The sequence below is a fragment of the Anomaloglossus baeobatrachus genome, chromosome 10 (genome assembly GCF_048569485.1).
Source record: "Anomaloglossus baeobatrachus isolate aAnoBae1 chromosome 10, aAnoBae1.hap1, whole genome shotgun sequence".
Lineage (NCBI taxonomy): Eukaryota > Metazoa > Chordata > Amphibia > Anura > Aromobatidae > Anomaloglossus > Anomaloglossus baeobatrachus.
The window spans coordinates 14107639-14122708 of record NC_134362.1 but is presented as its reverse complement, the minus strand read 5'-3'; the positions used below and the strand labels follow the sequence as shown (position 1 = coordinate 14122708).

The following is a 15070-nucleotide window of genomic DNA, read 5'->3' as shown; positions in this document are numbered from 1 at the left end:
TTGATGATGCGATAGATTGGTGACTGAGCTGCAATCTTTGTAGCTGCGATACTCTTCCCTCTTAGGCCATTTTTGTGCAGAGCAATAATGGCTGCACGTGTTTCTTTAGCGATAACCATGGTTAACTGAAGAGAAACAATGATACCAAGCACCAGCCTCCTTTTAAAGTGTCCAGTGGTGTCATTCTTACTTAATCATGACTGATTGATCGCCAGCCCTGTCCTCATCAACACCCACACCTGTGTTACTGGAACAATCACTAAAACAATGTTAGCTGCTCCTTTTAAGGCAGGAGTGCAATGATGTTGAAATGTGTTTTGGGGGATAAAGTTCATTTTTTTAGCCAATATTGACTTTGCAAATAATTGCTGTTACGCTGATCACTCTTTATGACATTCTGGAGTATATGCAAATTGCCATTAGAAAAACTGAAGCAGTAGACTTTGTAAAAATTAATATTTGTAGCATTCTCAGAACTTTTGGCCATGACTGTACACTACATGGGACACACACTGTCTCTGTACATTAACACACTATGACAAATGCTTGTTGATGTCCTACCTTCTTGTACTTAATAGTGTCTAGACTATGTAGAGGAAATGTTGGATGATGGCTGTGCTGTAACAAGCCCCGTGTTACGCAGCCTCCTACCAAAAAATACCAGCTGTGAATCCGCTGCTCGGTGTAATAGGTTTTCAATTTCTTCAGAATTGGCAACTAGGTGGCAGCCGTCTTATGTTTTTGTTTTTTTAATATTATCTGGTGTGATTTTTTTTTTTTTTTCTTTTTTCTTAACTGTTTGTAGCTCGTTTTATGTTTTTCTCCCGCAGGCTGTGGCCTCATGTTATGTAGAACAATCCAAAACTGACCACCAGGTGGCGCTGTCTATTTGCTTTACCTGTTTGGTTTTTTTAGAAGCAAATAATTTAAAAAAAAAAAAAAAAAAGTAATAGTGAAAACACAAATGAGCTAAAAGAATAAAGGAAAACTAATGAAATGAAAAAAAATAATAATAAAATATATATATATATATATATATATATATATATATATATATTCCACCTGATCAGTAATAATGCCGGTATATTGTGACTTTCCGCTCACACCGGGCGCGGGGTTCAGGTGACGGCGCAGTCGCTTGTGGCTTTCTATAGTTAGAGGAAGCCGGGGTTAGTTCTGGTTCCTCTATCCTCTGGCCGGAGGCTGATAAAGCGGAGGATCTGCCATTGTAGGGAGGTGATTGCTGGGGAGGGTGCGGGGGAAGGGGTTTGGGCAGGTATGGGGAGGGGCCGCACGGTCCTTCTTTTCTGCTGCTTTTTGCATTTGAGTTCATCTGTCCCTCCCTCTCTCCACAGTAAGGAGACATCTGGAAGAGGGAAAGTGCCCGGAATCTCCGGGATTGGGACATACTCCTCGGCTGCTCCTTACAAGGTGAGTGTCCTGCGCCACAAGATCACGGCACAAACTCCATTTTGCTTGCATACAGCTTTAAGAAACTTCCCATAATTTATGCGTCATCTTCTAAACATTCTCCAACTCTCCGCTTGCTTTAAGTGAATTGAAACCTTGTTTTTCACCCGGATGACTGTGTCTCACAGCTGAAGGTTTGCTACAATTGTATCCAGTTGCAATAGTCTGTTACAATGCATGGGTGCAGGTAGATGAATGCGCCCCTGTTCTCGCCACTGATGCAAACACTGGAGCGAAACCTCAGCTGTAAGAAATACACAGTTATGTTTGAACACCAACAATTCAGGCAGAAATTCTGAAAGGATCCTGAGCGTGAATTGAACGTTCACTTTCACTGACAGCAAGCGGAGATCCCGAAACGTGTGAGGTATCGAAATGCAATGATAGAGGGGTCCGCACTTTTGGCACTTGTTGATCGTTACCGTGTTCCCCGAGGACAGGTCTATGGTAGGGAGAGTAGATGCATCGCTGGCAGATCTGCTCTTCTGGGGTCTGTAAAAGCCTCCACAATGGCGGGCACCCGGCTTTACTGCTGATGTGTGTATGATGAGACCATAGATGAGTGTCCAAGTCTATATACAGTGTGTATAGTATATCTGTATACACTGTGCAGGCAATGACGTCGTACTTGGCCCAGTCTGTATACGGTGTGTATAGTATATCTGTATACACTGTGCAGGCACTGACGTCGTACTTGGCCCAGTCTGTATACGGTGTGTATAGTGTATATGTATACACTGTGCAGGAGCTGACTTGGTACTTGGAGTGGTCTATATACAGTGTATAGTATTTATATACAGTATTTATAATTTTATACAGGTTTGTACCCACTGGGTATGTGTGTGTGTATGTATGTATGTATGTATGTGTGACATATATATAATATAATGTGTGTGTGTGTGTGTGTATATATATATATGTGTATATATATATATATATATATATATATATATATATATATATATATATATATATATATAATATACACACACACATGTATGTGTGACATATATATAATGTGTGTGTGTGTGTATATATATATATATATATATATATATGTATCTGCTGTGTGTATAGTGTATATTCACTGGCTTGTATCTGCCGTGTGTGTGTATATAATATATATATATATATATGATACACACACACACACACAGGTCTATATCCGTGTGTACAGTGTATATATACGCAGGTCTATATCCGCCGTGTACAGTATATACGCAGGTCTATATCCGCCGTGTGTATAGTATACAGTATATACGCAGGTCTATATCCGCCGTGTGTACAGTATACAGTATATACGCAGGTCTATATCCGCCGTGTGTACAGTATACAGTATATACGCAGGTCTATAGCCGCCGTGTACAGTATACGCAGGTCTATAGCCGCCGTGTACAGTATACGCAGGTCTATATCCGCCGTGTACAGTATATACGCAGGTCTATATCCGCCGTGTACAGTATATATGCAGGTCTATATCCGCCGTGTACAGTATATACGCAGGTCTATATCCGCCGTGTGTATAGTATACAGTATATACGCAGGTCTATATCCGCCGTGTACAGTATACAGTATATACGCAGGTCTATATCCGCCGTGTACAGTATATACGCAGGTCTATATCCGCCGTGTACAGTATATACGCAGGTCTATATCCGCCGTGTACAGTATATACGCAGGTCTATATCCGCCGTGTGTACAGTATGTACGCAGGTCTATATCCGCCGTGTACAGTATACAGTATATACGCAGGTCTATATCCGCCGTGTGTACAGTATACAGTATATACGCAGGTCTATATCCGCCGTGTACAGTATACAGTATATACGCAGGTCTATATCCGCCGTGTACAGTATACAGTATGTACGCAGGTCTATATCCGCCGTGTACAGTATACAGTATATACGCAGGTCTATATCCGCCGTGTGTACAGTATACAGTATGTACGCAGGTCTATATCCGCCGTGTGTACAGTATACAGTATGTACGCAGGTCTATATCCGCCGTGTACAGTATACAGTATATACGCAGGTCTATATCCGCCGTGTACAGTATACGCAGGTCTATAGCCGCCGTGTACAGTATACGCAGGTCTATAGCCGCCGTGTACAGTATACGCAGGTCTATATCCGCCGTGTACAGTATATACGCAGGTCTATATCCGCCGTGTGTACAGTATACAGTATATACGCAGGTCTATATCCGCCGTGTGTACAGTATACAGTATGTACGCAGGTCTATATCCGCCGTGTACAGTATACAGTATATACGCAGGTCTATATCCGCCGTGTGTACAGTATACAGTATGTACGCAGGTCTATATCCGCCGTGTACAGTATACAGTATGTACGCAGGTCTATATCCGCCGTGTGTACAGTATATATGCAGGTCTATATCCGCCGTGTGTACAGTATATACGCAGGTCTATATCCGCCGTGTGTACAGTATACAGTATGTACGCAGGTCTATATCCGCCGTGTGAACAGTATACAGTATATACGCAGGTCTATATCCGCCGTGTGTACAGTATACAGTATATACGCATGTCTATATCCGCCGTGTGTACAGTATATACGCAGGTCTATATCCGCCGTGTGTACAGTATACAGTATATACGCAGGTCTATATCCGCCGTGTGTATAGTGTACAGTATATACGCAGGTCTATATCCGCCGTGTGTACAGTATACAGTATATACGCAGGTCTATATCCGCCGTGTGTACAGTATACAGTATATACGCAGGTCTATATCCGCCTTGTGTATAGTATACAGTATATACGCAGGTCTATATCCGCCGTGTGTACAGTATACAGTATATACGCAGGTCTATATCCGCCGTGTGTACAGTATACAGTATATACGCAGGTCTATATCCGCCGTGTGTACAGTATACAGTATATACGCAGGTCTATATCTGCCGTATACAGTATATACGCAGGTCTATATCCGCCGTGTGTACAGTATACAGTATATACACAGGTCTATATCCGCCGTGTGTACAGTATACAGTATATACGCAGGTCTATATCCGCCGCGTGTACAGTATACAGTATATACGCAGGTCTATATCCACCGTATGTACAGTATATACGCAGGTCTATATCCGCCGTGTACAGTATACAGTATATACACGGTCTATATCCGCCGTGCATGTTCCTCTGTCCTCAGCGGTCGGTGCCAGGATAATGAGCCGCGGCGCCGTCTTCACCTCTGACCCCGCAGACAGTGGGTTGTGTGTACGGTGCGGGCGCTCTACATAATGTATGAACACGCGGGATAATGGCGGCTGTGTGCCGGCTGCTGGCGTCTCGCTGTCACCGGCTCTCGCTGACCTTGAATCTTGGACGAGATTGAGTGAAGACGTCTCTAACAATGTAGACGTGACGCAAGAAAGACCCGGGAATGTGCGGCCGTGTCCATATATTACAGGGGCCGGCCTCTATCCTCTCTGCCCCGTATGGCTCATGTGCCAGTTACAGGGGTCCGCAGCCTGTGACTCCCTAGCTGTTGTCACACTACAACTCCCAGCATGCACAGACCCCACTGACCGGCTGCACAACAGCTGGAGCGCCGCAAGCTGCGGACCCCTGCTAGGACGCACATACAGAATATACAGGGGGGCTACAAGGACGTCCATCCCGGGAGCACTGTGCTCAGGGGTCCTCACTCCTTCTTACTTTGGACGACCCCCTCCTTTCCCTTTACATAATTGGTAGTGGGGGGCTGTATCGCGGTTCGGACCCCTCTATTCGCCGGCACATGAAGACGCTGTGTTCTGACCATGTGCCGTTGGGCCGGGCTGATTTTCTGGATTTCGGGGGGAGACACGGGTGCACTGATTTTTGCAATGGATCACTCCCAGATCCTGCACTCGCTTTCCTGGGATCCCGGATTTTTACTTTTTCAGCCGGGAAAGTTTTGACCTTGAACGTGAAGTTAATAGCGTCTTAATTACTGACACGTTGATTTCTCCACCTCTTCCACCAGCCGCTCCGCCGCCCGCCCCCTCGTCCTGCACCTATTCATCCCCGGACCCCCTCCTCCCATTACACACATGAAGGGGGGGCGCAGGTATGTACAAAGCCGCCGGATCCGGTTACCGTTCCCAGAGCAGATCAGAAAAGCCGATAACACTGCTGGTAACGCCGGGCGCCGCGCCATTCCTGCCATTATAGGGCTGTCTCTCATCTCCTGGAACATGCGGCGCTTTCTTAAAGGGATTTTCCTTCCCGAAGGCTGTAAGATGTCAGTGACTCTGCTCCGAGCACACGTGTGCATTACTATCTATTAGTAACACAGTTTGGGGAGATGGGATCCTTCCATTGGGGAACAGACGGGGTCTCTGTGGACCCTGGTGATTTCCTAATCTGGCCATACAACACCTGTTGTTTGTCTATCCCTTGTACACATCATATAGAAAGGCACATACTGGCTATTGTCACCTGCATGGTCTGTGCGTGTGAAAGCGATAATCATCATATGGGGCCAAGTCAGGAGAATATGGCGGCTGATCAACAATTCCAAAGCCAATTCCATTGAGTTTTAGCACGACAGCTCAGCATTGTGCTTGGTGATGTACGGCTCAGCATTGTGCTTGGTGATGTATGGCTCGGCATTGTGCTTGGTGATGTACGGCTCGGCATTGTGCTTGGTGATGTACGGCTCAGCATTGTGCTTGGTGATGTACGGCTCGGCATTGTGCTTAGTGATGTATGGCTCGGCATTGTGCTTGGTGATGTATGGCTCAGCATTGTGCTTGGTGATGTACGGCTCAGCATTGTGCTTGGTGATGTACGGCTCGGCATTGTGCTTAGTGATGTATGGCTCGGCATTGTGCTTAGTGATGTATGGCTCGGCATTGTGCTTGGTGATGTACGGCTCGGCATTGTGCTTGGTGATGTACGGCTCGGCATTGTGCTTGGTGATGTACGGCTCAGCATTGTGCTTGGTGATGTATGGCTCAGCATTGTGCTTAGTGATGTATGGCACAGCATTGTGCTTGGTGATGTACGGCTCGGCATTGTGCTTGGTGATGTACGGCTCGGCATTGTGCTTGGTGATGTACGGCTCGGCATTGTGCTTGGTGATATACGGCTCGGCATTGTGCTTGGTGATGTATGGCTCGGCATTGTGCTTGGTGATGTACGGCTCGGCATTGTGCTTGGTGATGTACGGCTCGGCATTGTGCTTGGTGATGTATGGCTCGGCATTGTGCTTGGTGATGTACGGCTCAGCATTGTGCTTGGTGATGTATGGCTCGGAATTGTGCTTGGTGATGTATGGCTCGGCATTGTGCTTGGTGATGTACGGCTCGGCATTGTGCTTGGTGATGTACGGCTCAGCATTGTGCTTGGTGATGTACGGCTCGGCATTGTGCTTGGTGATGTACGGCTCGGCATTGTGCTTGGTGATGTACGGCTCGGCATTGTGCTTGGTGATGTACGGCTCGGCATTGTGCTTGGTGATGTACGGCTCGGCATTGTGCTTGGTGATGTACGGCTCGGCATTGTGCTTGGTGATGTACGGCTCGGCATTGTGCTTGGTGATGTACGGCTCGGCATTGTGCTTGGTGATGTATGGCTCGGCATTGTGTTTGGTGATGTACGGCTCGGCATTGTGCTTGGTGATGTACGGCTCGGCATTGTGTTTGGTGATGTACGGCTCGGCATTGTGCTTGGTGATGTACGGCTTGGCATTGTGCTTGATGTACGGCTCATGAAGCCCCCAGCGGTCGCAATGTTTGTGCTGATGTTACAGAGGAGGGCTGGACTCTGCAGTTAAGGGGTCAGAGCGTTTGGGACTTTTCTGCCCTCTGCTCCTCAGCACTCGGCCCCCGCTGTGTAACATTACGGGGTCTCCCCTTGGTGGCTGAGTTGCTGCGGTTCCTTCCTCTTCTCAGTAATATCACTCACATGTGATGGGGAAGATTCAGGAGGAGAAATGTCAGGATCGGACTTGTTACCCCGGGGGCTCCTATCACAGGACGCGCTGGTATCAGTGAGCTCCGCACCACCGGCCGCTCTGTCACAGGGTAGTAAAGGCAGACGGCATGAGGGGCGCTCGGAGGGGGATACACTGGGGGCAATGGCGCCCAACATTATATACCTGGAGCCCCAAATGTTGCACATCGTGGATAACAGGGATGAAGTAAACCCCCCCCCCTTCATTGCTTAGGATGAGGGTCTTCCGGGCGTCGGCGGTCTCCGTCCTGCAGAGTCCATGATGCAGATGTGAGCGCAGCACGCAGGGTCCGCTCTGTGTTACGGGGGGATCTCCCCCTCCCCAATCTGTCCTGATGGGATTATAATGAGTCCGTAACCGGAGCGTTCTGGTTAATGGATTATAGGTTGGAAAACAAGAGTGCGGCGTCGGCGTCATAGGTGCGCAGCGGAGGAGACGAGTGCCAGGCGGGTGAAGCGTTTCAGGAATTTGTAAAGTTCACAGAACTTCTTAATGTATTAGGAGGGGGCAGGAGCCGGGAGACGATTTGTAGCCACTTCACCTCCCCGCCTGGCTCCGACGCGGAAATCTGCCTATAATTACCCTTCTGTGGCGCTATTGCCTTATTACTGCTGCAGGGCGCAGCGGGCGACTGCGACATCGTATCCATATAATCTAGGAAGGGCGGTATGGTGGGCAAGTTCATACCTTGAGGTCGAAGTGCTTAACGGAGCGGTGTGGAGAGGTCCGTCCATAGGCACCAAATATGTGAAATATGCGGCATATGGACGATTCTGCATGAATCCTTAAACTCGCTTTAGAGGTACCGTGTGGACCCCCGTGGACCTTGGCCCAGAGGGTCCGTGTGGACCTTTTTTACACAGCTGCGGATAAACGGCAGCCCAGGTTCCAACGTTGCATTCAGCCTCCTCACCCTGTTTCCACAGGCAATGCTAATTAAGCACCATACGTGGATCTGATCCGCCTTGATTTATAGTTGCTGGTCTGGCACTGTAAGGCGCACGTTGCGTTTTTTCCCGCGTTTACACAGCAGTGTAAATGCATGCATTGTGCTTCCCCAGCAAAGTCTGAGAATTCGGAAAATTCCATGTTATGATAATTCGTGTCTATAGCACCGATCTGACCGGTGATCCATGAACGTCTGTGATTTCACCACTTCCAGTTTAGAGGTTGCAGATTGGCTTTTCCGACATTTGGAGGAGAACTGACTCTTTTAGTGCCTTCTTTGGAAATAGCCGGCCTAAAAGTCAGTGAGGTGGCTCCACGTGACTTGGGATAGTCGGCCAAACCAGGAGAAAATCCCTCCATCTACAGACAGGTGTTTCGGAGTTCTAGCGCCTTATCCAAGCTCAATAGGGAACTGGTTGGTTGGATAGGAGGCCTTTGATGGAGGAGACTGGTAAGCTGGCGAGGAGAAGCTTCTAGGCCGGAGGTGGCTGTAAAACTGGCGAGGAGAAGCTTCTAGGCTGGAGGAGACTGTAAAGATGGCGAGGAGAAGCTTCTAGGCCGGAGGTGGCTGTAAAACTGGCGAGGAGAAGCTTCTAGACCGGAGGAGACTGTAAAGCTGGCGAGGAGAAGCTTCTAGGCTGGAGGAGACTGTACAGCTGGTGAGGAGAAACTTCTAGACCGGAGGATACTGCAAAGCTGGCGAGGAGAAGCTTCTAGGCCAGAGGAGCATGTAAAGCTGGTGAGGAGAAGCTTCTAGGCCGGAGGAGGCTGTAAAGCTGGCGAGGAGAAGCTTCTAGGCTGGAGGAGACTGTAAAGCTGGCGAGGAGAAGCTTCTAGGCCGGAGGAGACTGTAAAGCTGGCGAGGAGAAGCTTCTAGACTGGAGGAGACTGTAAAGCTGGCGAGGAGAAGCTTCTAGACTGGAGGAGACTGTAAAGCTGGCGAGGAGAAGCTTCTAGGCCGGAGGAGACTGTAAAGCTGGCGAGGAGAAGCTTCTAGGCCAGAGGAGACTGTAAAGCTGGTGAGGAGAAGCTTCTAGGCCAGAGGAGACTGTAAAGCTGGTGAGGAGAAGCTTCTAGGCCGGAGGAGACTGTAAAGCTGGTGAGGAGAAGCTTCTAGGCCAGAGGAGACTGTAAAGCTGGTGAGGAGAAGCTTCTAGGCCGGAGGAGACTGTAAAGCTGGCGAGGAGAAGCTTCTAGGCTGGAGGAGGCTGTAAAGCTGGCGAGGAGAAGCTTCCAGGGCGGAGGAGGCTGTAAAGCTGGTGAGGAGAAGCTTCTAGGCCAGAGGAGACTGTAAAGCTGGTGAGGAGAAGCTTCTAGGCCGGAGGAGACTGTAAAGCTGGCGAGGAGAAGCTTCTAGGCCGGAGGTGGCTGCAAAGCTGGCGAGATGAAGCTTCTAGGCCGGAGGAGACTGTAAAGCTGGCGAGGAGAAGCTTCTAGGCCGGAGGAGGCTGTAAAGCTGGCGAGGAGAAGCTTCTAGACCGGAGGAGACTGTAAAGCTGGCGAGGAGAAGCACCGCACCAATTTGTCCTTTTGATGGGACTCAAAGCCTTGTTAGCTGTTCCATCTGTAAGACATCAGTTCTGGAGAAGAACGAGCAGAACCTATCCAGGTCCTAAACTGCGGAGACCCAGATACTATAGTGTAGTGTATAGATGCAAAAAGTGCTGATCCGTGTCTGCACGGTGCGTGTATGAATAATGAGATGGGCACCACTCCGACCCCCACCCAAAGTCATTGTCTGATCCTCGTATGTCTGCCCACACGTAGGCCACCGATCTTTGAGACTTTCCTATACTTTTCAACTTTGTATAAACCCATTGCTAGAAGAAAACACGGAGGGGAAACTTTTTGGGCAAAAATGATTATTTTTGGACATGTCCTTTTTAGTCTCACCCAGAAAGATCAATACATGCAAAAACGAGTAGCGCAAATGGGGTGTAGACTAAGACCCAATTATATCCTACAGGCATAAATACATGGCCCTATGGTTACTGGAGGCAGCGCTTAGTCCCCGGATCAGTAATGTTTGCAGTGTTGGCCTGTGTCTTCCGTGCTTTATGCATTTGTCATTATAGTTAATGATTACCCTTATATCCGCCATCTGTACAGAGGGGAGACCTTTGTGAAACAACAATAAACCAGTTTTTCCGAGAAATGTAGTTTTGCACTGGGGGCGCTGTTCCATTGGTGTCTATGGAATGTATTTACTTTGCTCAGTGGTGAAAAAAGGTACTGCAACTGCCAGATTTTGCAAAATAAAAAATTGTTGATGGATGACGCTGGGGAAGGTTCCCACATGTCACAGATGGAATAAGAGGTCGGGGGCAGACGGTGCGGACATCTTGTCATCTACAGTGGAGAATGCAGATAGTGATCGGTCTGCGGATTAGGAACATGAAGCCCCGGGGCGCGGGGTGAGAGGCTGCTCGTGCCGCACACCATGGCAGACGCCTCCAGGGACTGATTAAAGATATTCTATGTGAACAAACCCCCATAGGCTCTCAGAATTATTCACACCCCCCCCCCCATTACTAGGACTTGTGCCCTCTATCGTCAGATCCAGTGATCACTCGATTGCCGACTCTTTTCAGGAATCTGCTCTTCAGACTTTAGAGAAACGTCGCACAAAAGAGAGCGAAGTTCACAAGAAGGTGAAGGAAGTGAAGGCACAAAAAGGATAATCCGGGCAAACAGCGGCTCATCCAGTCCGGGAGCCGGGCCAGCGCGGAGTCACCGGCTGCACCCTACACCTCTGCTTTGTGCGCTGTATTAATACAAGGTGTCTCCGGTTCTACAGGGGTCGGCCCCCAAGATTTCTCCACTATTACTATTGCTTCATCTGACCATCTCCTCGGCTCTGCTTCATCTAACAACCTCGGCTCTGCTTCATCTGACAACCTGGGCTCTGCTTCATCTGACAACCTGGGCTCTGCTTCATCTGACAACCTGGGCTCTGCTTCATCTGACAACCTTGGCTCTGCTTCATCTGACAACCTGGGCTCTGCTTCATCTGACAACCTGGGCTCTGCTTCATCTGACAACCTGGGCTCTGCTTCATCTGACAACCTGGGCTCTGCTTCATCTGACAACCTGGGCTCTGCTTCATCTGACAACCTGGGCTCTGCTTCATCTGACAACCTGGGCTCTGCTTCATCTGACAACCTGGGCTCTGCTTCATCTGACAACCTGGGCTCTGCTTCATCTGACAACCTGGGCTCTGCTTCATCTGACAACCTGGGCTCTGCTTCTTCAGGCAACATGGGCTCTGCTTCATCAGGCAACCTGGGCTCTGCTTCATCAGGCAACCTGGGCTCTGCTTCATCTGACAACCTGGGCTCTGCTTCATCTGACAACCTGGGCTCTGCTTCATCTGACAACCTCGGCTCTGCTTCATCTGACAACCTCGGCTCTGCTTCATCTGGCAACCTGGGCTCTGCTTCATCAGGCAACCTGGGCTCTGCTTCATCAGGCAACCTGGGCTCTGCTTCATCTGACAACCTGGGCTCTGCTTCATCTGACAACCTGGGCTCTGCTTCATCTGACAACCTGGGCTCTGCTTCATCTGACAACCTGGGCTCTGCTTCATCTGACAACCTCGGCTCTGCTTCATCTGACAACCTCGGCTCTGCTTCATCTGACAACCTCGGCTCTGCTTCATCTGACAACCTGGGCTCTGCTTCATCTAACAACCTCGGCTCTGCTTCATCCGTTTCTTATGACAATGACCTTTGTGTTCAGCTCCTTTGGGGATAAGCTGTGATGACGGCCGCCATCAGATTACAAGCAAATCAAAGGCCCTGAGAGCGGTCCATTAGGCAGAGCGGGATTTCCTGACTTTCTTGCTGGAGTTTCCGTTGCTTTGTCCGGTCGCAGCTCGTGGTGAGGAGTAAAGGCGTCAACTAGAATGACCTCGGTGACGGGACTTTTTTTTTTTTTTTTTATCTTAGTTGCTGATATGATCATGGTCCGCGATTTTCACCCCTTTATGATCACAGGTCTTCGTCACTCTCCACCTTTTACCATCATGTTGTCTTCAGGTCCAAAATCCTGCACCGGTGAATCTGACTATATGTCCCTACTGGCCGGAGCTGAGATCTCCTGGTACAAAGCTCCAAACACCCTGCTCCGGAATAGCTGGACCCGACACCAGGTCACATGTGGCCGTACTGTGCTCTTATTTTACCACAATGATTTCCTTTTTTTTTTTTCTTTTTTTTTTAAAAAAAAAAATTTGCTATACGTTTTCAGAGATATGAGCCTTTTATGTATTAGTACAACGGGGCGGAATCTGAATTGTTACCCTCTTAACCACACCCCCTTGGAAAAGCCCATTAAAAATTAGCACCTAATAGAAAAGCCCAGTTCTCTTAGATTGGATTTAATAAAAAAATAAATAATAAAATACTCTGGAGGAGCAAGATGTAAATCACAGGAAAAAGTGGGAACTGGTAATCTGGTGAAAGGTGCACTTTAAGAGATAATGGGCGGGGCTTGATAACAAAGGATCAGCATCAAAGGATCAAGCCCAATGGGAATAAAAATAAAAAATAGAAACAAATCATTGGGAGTTGCCACAATAGTAAAATATCCGTGTTTACATAGTAAATATATGTGTGTAAAACAGAAAGTTTCCATTTTTCAGTGACCCCCCCCCACCCCCACCCTCCCCCCCCAAAAAATGTAATAAAAAAAATGAAATTGTTCATGTGCAATTATAACAACTACCGACCTATAATTCTAAAACAGAAAAAATAAAATAATAAATCTTAAATTTGTTACAAGTAGTAAAACAAAAAATCCCCTCAATTTTGTGTTGCCGTCATTGTACTAAGCCACAGCAATAGAGTAAAGTGAACGGAGCTCTAAATTCCCCCCCCCCCCAGGGAAGTGGCAGTGGTCGGGTGTGTGATGCCCCCCAGGGAAGCGGCAGTGGTTGGGTGTCTGATGCCCCCCAGGGAAGTGGCAGTGGTCGGGTGTGTGATGCCCCCCAGGGAAGCGGCAGTGGTCGGGTGTCTGATGCCCCTAGGGAAGCGGCAGTGGTCGGGTGTGTGATGTTCCCCAGGGAAGTGGCAGTGGTCGTGTGTCTGATGCCCCCCAGGGAAGTGGCGGTGGTCGGGTGTGTGATGCTCCCCCAGGGAAGTGGCAGTGGTCTGGTGTTTGATGCCCCCCAGGGAAGTGGCAGTGGTCGGGTGTCTGATGCCCCCTAGGGAAGTGGCAGTGGTCGTGTGTCTGATGCCCCCCTGGGAAGTGGCAGTGGTCGGGTGTGTAATGCCCCCCTGGGAAGTGGCAGTGGTCGTGTGTCTGATGCCCCCCTGGGAAGTGGCAGTGGTCGGGTGTCTGATGCCCCCTAGGGAAGTGGCAGTGGTCGTGTGTCTGATGCCCCCCTGGGAAGCGGCAGTGGTCGGGTGTGTGATGCCCCCCAGGGAAGTGGCAGTGGTCGGGTGTGTGATGCCCCCCAGGGAAGTGGCAGTGGTCGGGTGTGTGATACCCCCCAGGGAAGTGGCAGTGGTCGGGTGTGTGATGCCCCCCAGGGAAGTGGCAGTGGTCAGGTGTGTGATGCCCCCCAGGGAAGTGGCGGTGGTCGGGTGTGTGATGCCCCCCAGGGAAGTGGCAGTGGTCTGGTGTGTGATGCCCCTAGGGAAGCGGCGGTGGTTTGGTGTCTGATGCCCCCCAGGGAAGCGGCGGTGGTTGGGTGTCTGATGCCCCCTAGGGAAGCGGCGGTGGTTGGGTGTCTGATGCCCCCCAGGGAAGTGGCAGTGGTTGGGTGTCTGATGCCCCCCAGGGAAGTGGCGGTGGTCTGGTGTTTGATGCCCCCCAGGGAAGTGGCGGTGGTCTGGTGTTTGATGCCCCCCAGGGAAGTGACAGTGGTTGGGTGTCTGATGCCCCCCAGGGAAGTGGCAGTAGTCTGGTGTCTGATGCCCCCCAGGGAAGTGGCGGTGGTCGGGTGTGTGATGCCCCCCCAGGGAAGTGGCAGTGGTCTGGTGTTTGATGCCCCCCAGGGAAGTGACAGTGGTTGGGTGTCTGATGCCCCCTAGGGAAGTGGCAGTGGTCGTGTGTCTGATGCCCCCCTGGGAAGTGGCAGTGGTCGGGTGTGTGATGCCACCCAGGGAAGTGGCAGTGGTCGGGTGTGTGATGCCCCCCAGGGAAGTGGCGGTGGTCGGGTGTGTGATGCCCCCCAGGGAAGTGGCGGTGGTCGGGTGTGTGATGCCCCCCAGGGAAGTGGCGGTGGTCGGGTGTGTGATGCCCCCCAGGGAAGTGGCAGTGGTCGGGTGTGTGATGCCCCCCAGGGAAGTGGCGGTGGTCGGGTGTCTGATGCCCCTAGGGAAGCGGCGGTGGTCGGGTGTCTGATGCCCCCCAGGGAAGTGGCAGTGGTCGGGTGTGTGATGCCCCCCAAGGAAGTGGCAGTGGTCGGGTGTGTGATGCCCCCCAGGGAAGTGGCAGTGGTCGGGTGTCTGATGCCCCTAGGGAAGCGGCGGTGGTTGGGTGTCTGATGCCCCCCAGGGAAGCGGTGGTGGTTGGGTGTCTGATGCCCCCCAGGGAAGTGGCGGTGGTTGGGTGTCTGATGCCCCCCAGGGAAGTGGCAGTGGTTGGGTGTCTGATGCCCCCTAGGGAAGCGGCGGTGGTTGGGTGTCTGATGCCCCCCAGGGAAGCGGCGGTGGTTGGGTGTCTGATGCCCCCCAGGGAAGTAGC

General features: G+C 50.2%; 1 protein-coding gene across 2 annotated transcripts in view; it reads left to right on the top strand.

Moving 5' to 3' along the window:
* Positions 1–15070, top strand: part of LARGE2 (LARGE xylosyl- and glucuronyltransferase 2) — a 55273-nt gene that overhangs the window by 21458 nt on the left and 18745 nt on the right. Inside the window, exon 2 of one of the 2 annotated variants that reach the window (XM_075326986.1) lies at positions 1356–1431. The exons of the other annotated variant lie outside the window; for it this stretch is intronic. The gene's annotated coding sequence lies outside the window, so the exon portion shown is untranslated. The remainder of the gene's footprint in view (positions 1–1355; positions 1432–15070) is intronic. 2 annotated transcript variants of the gene reach the window in all.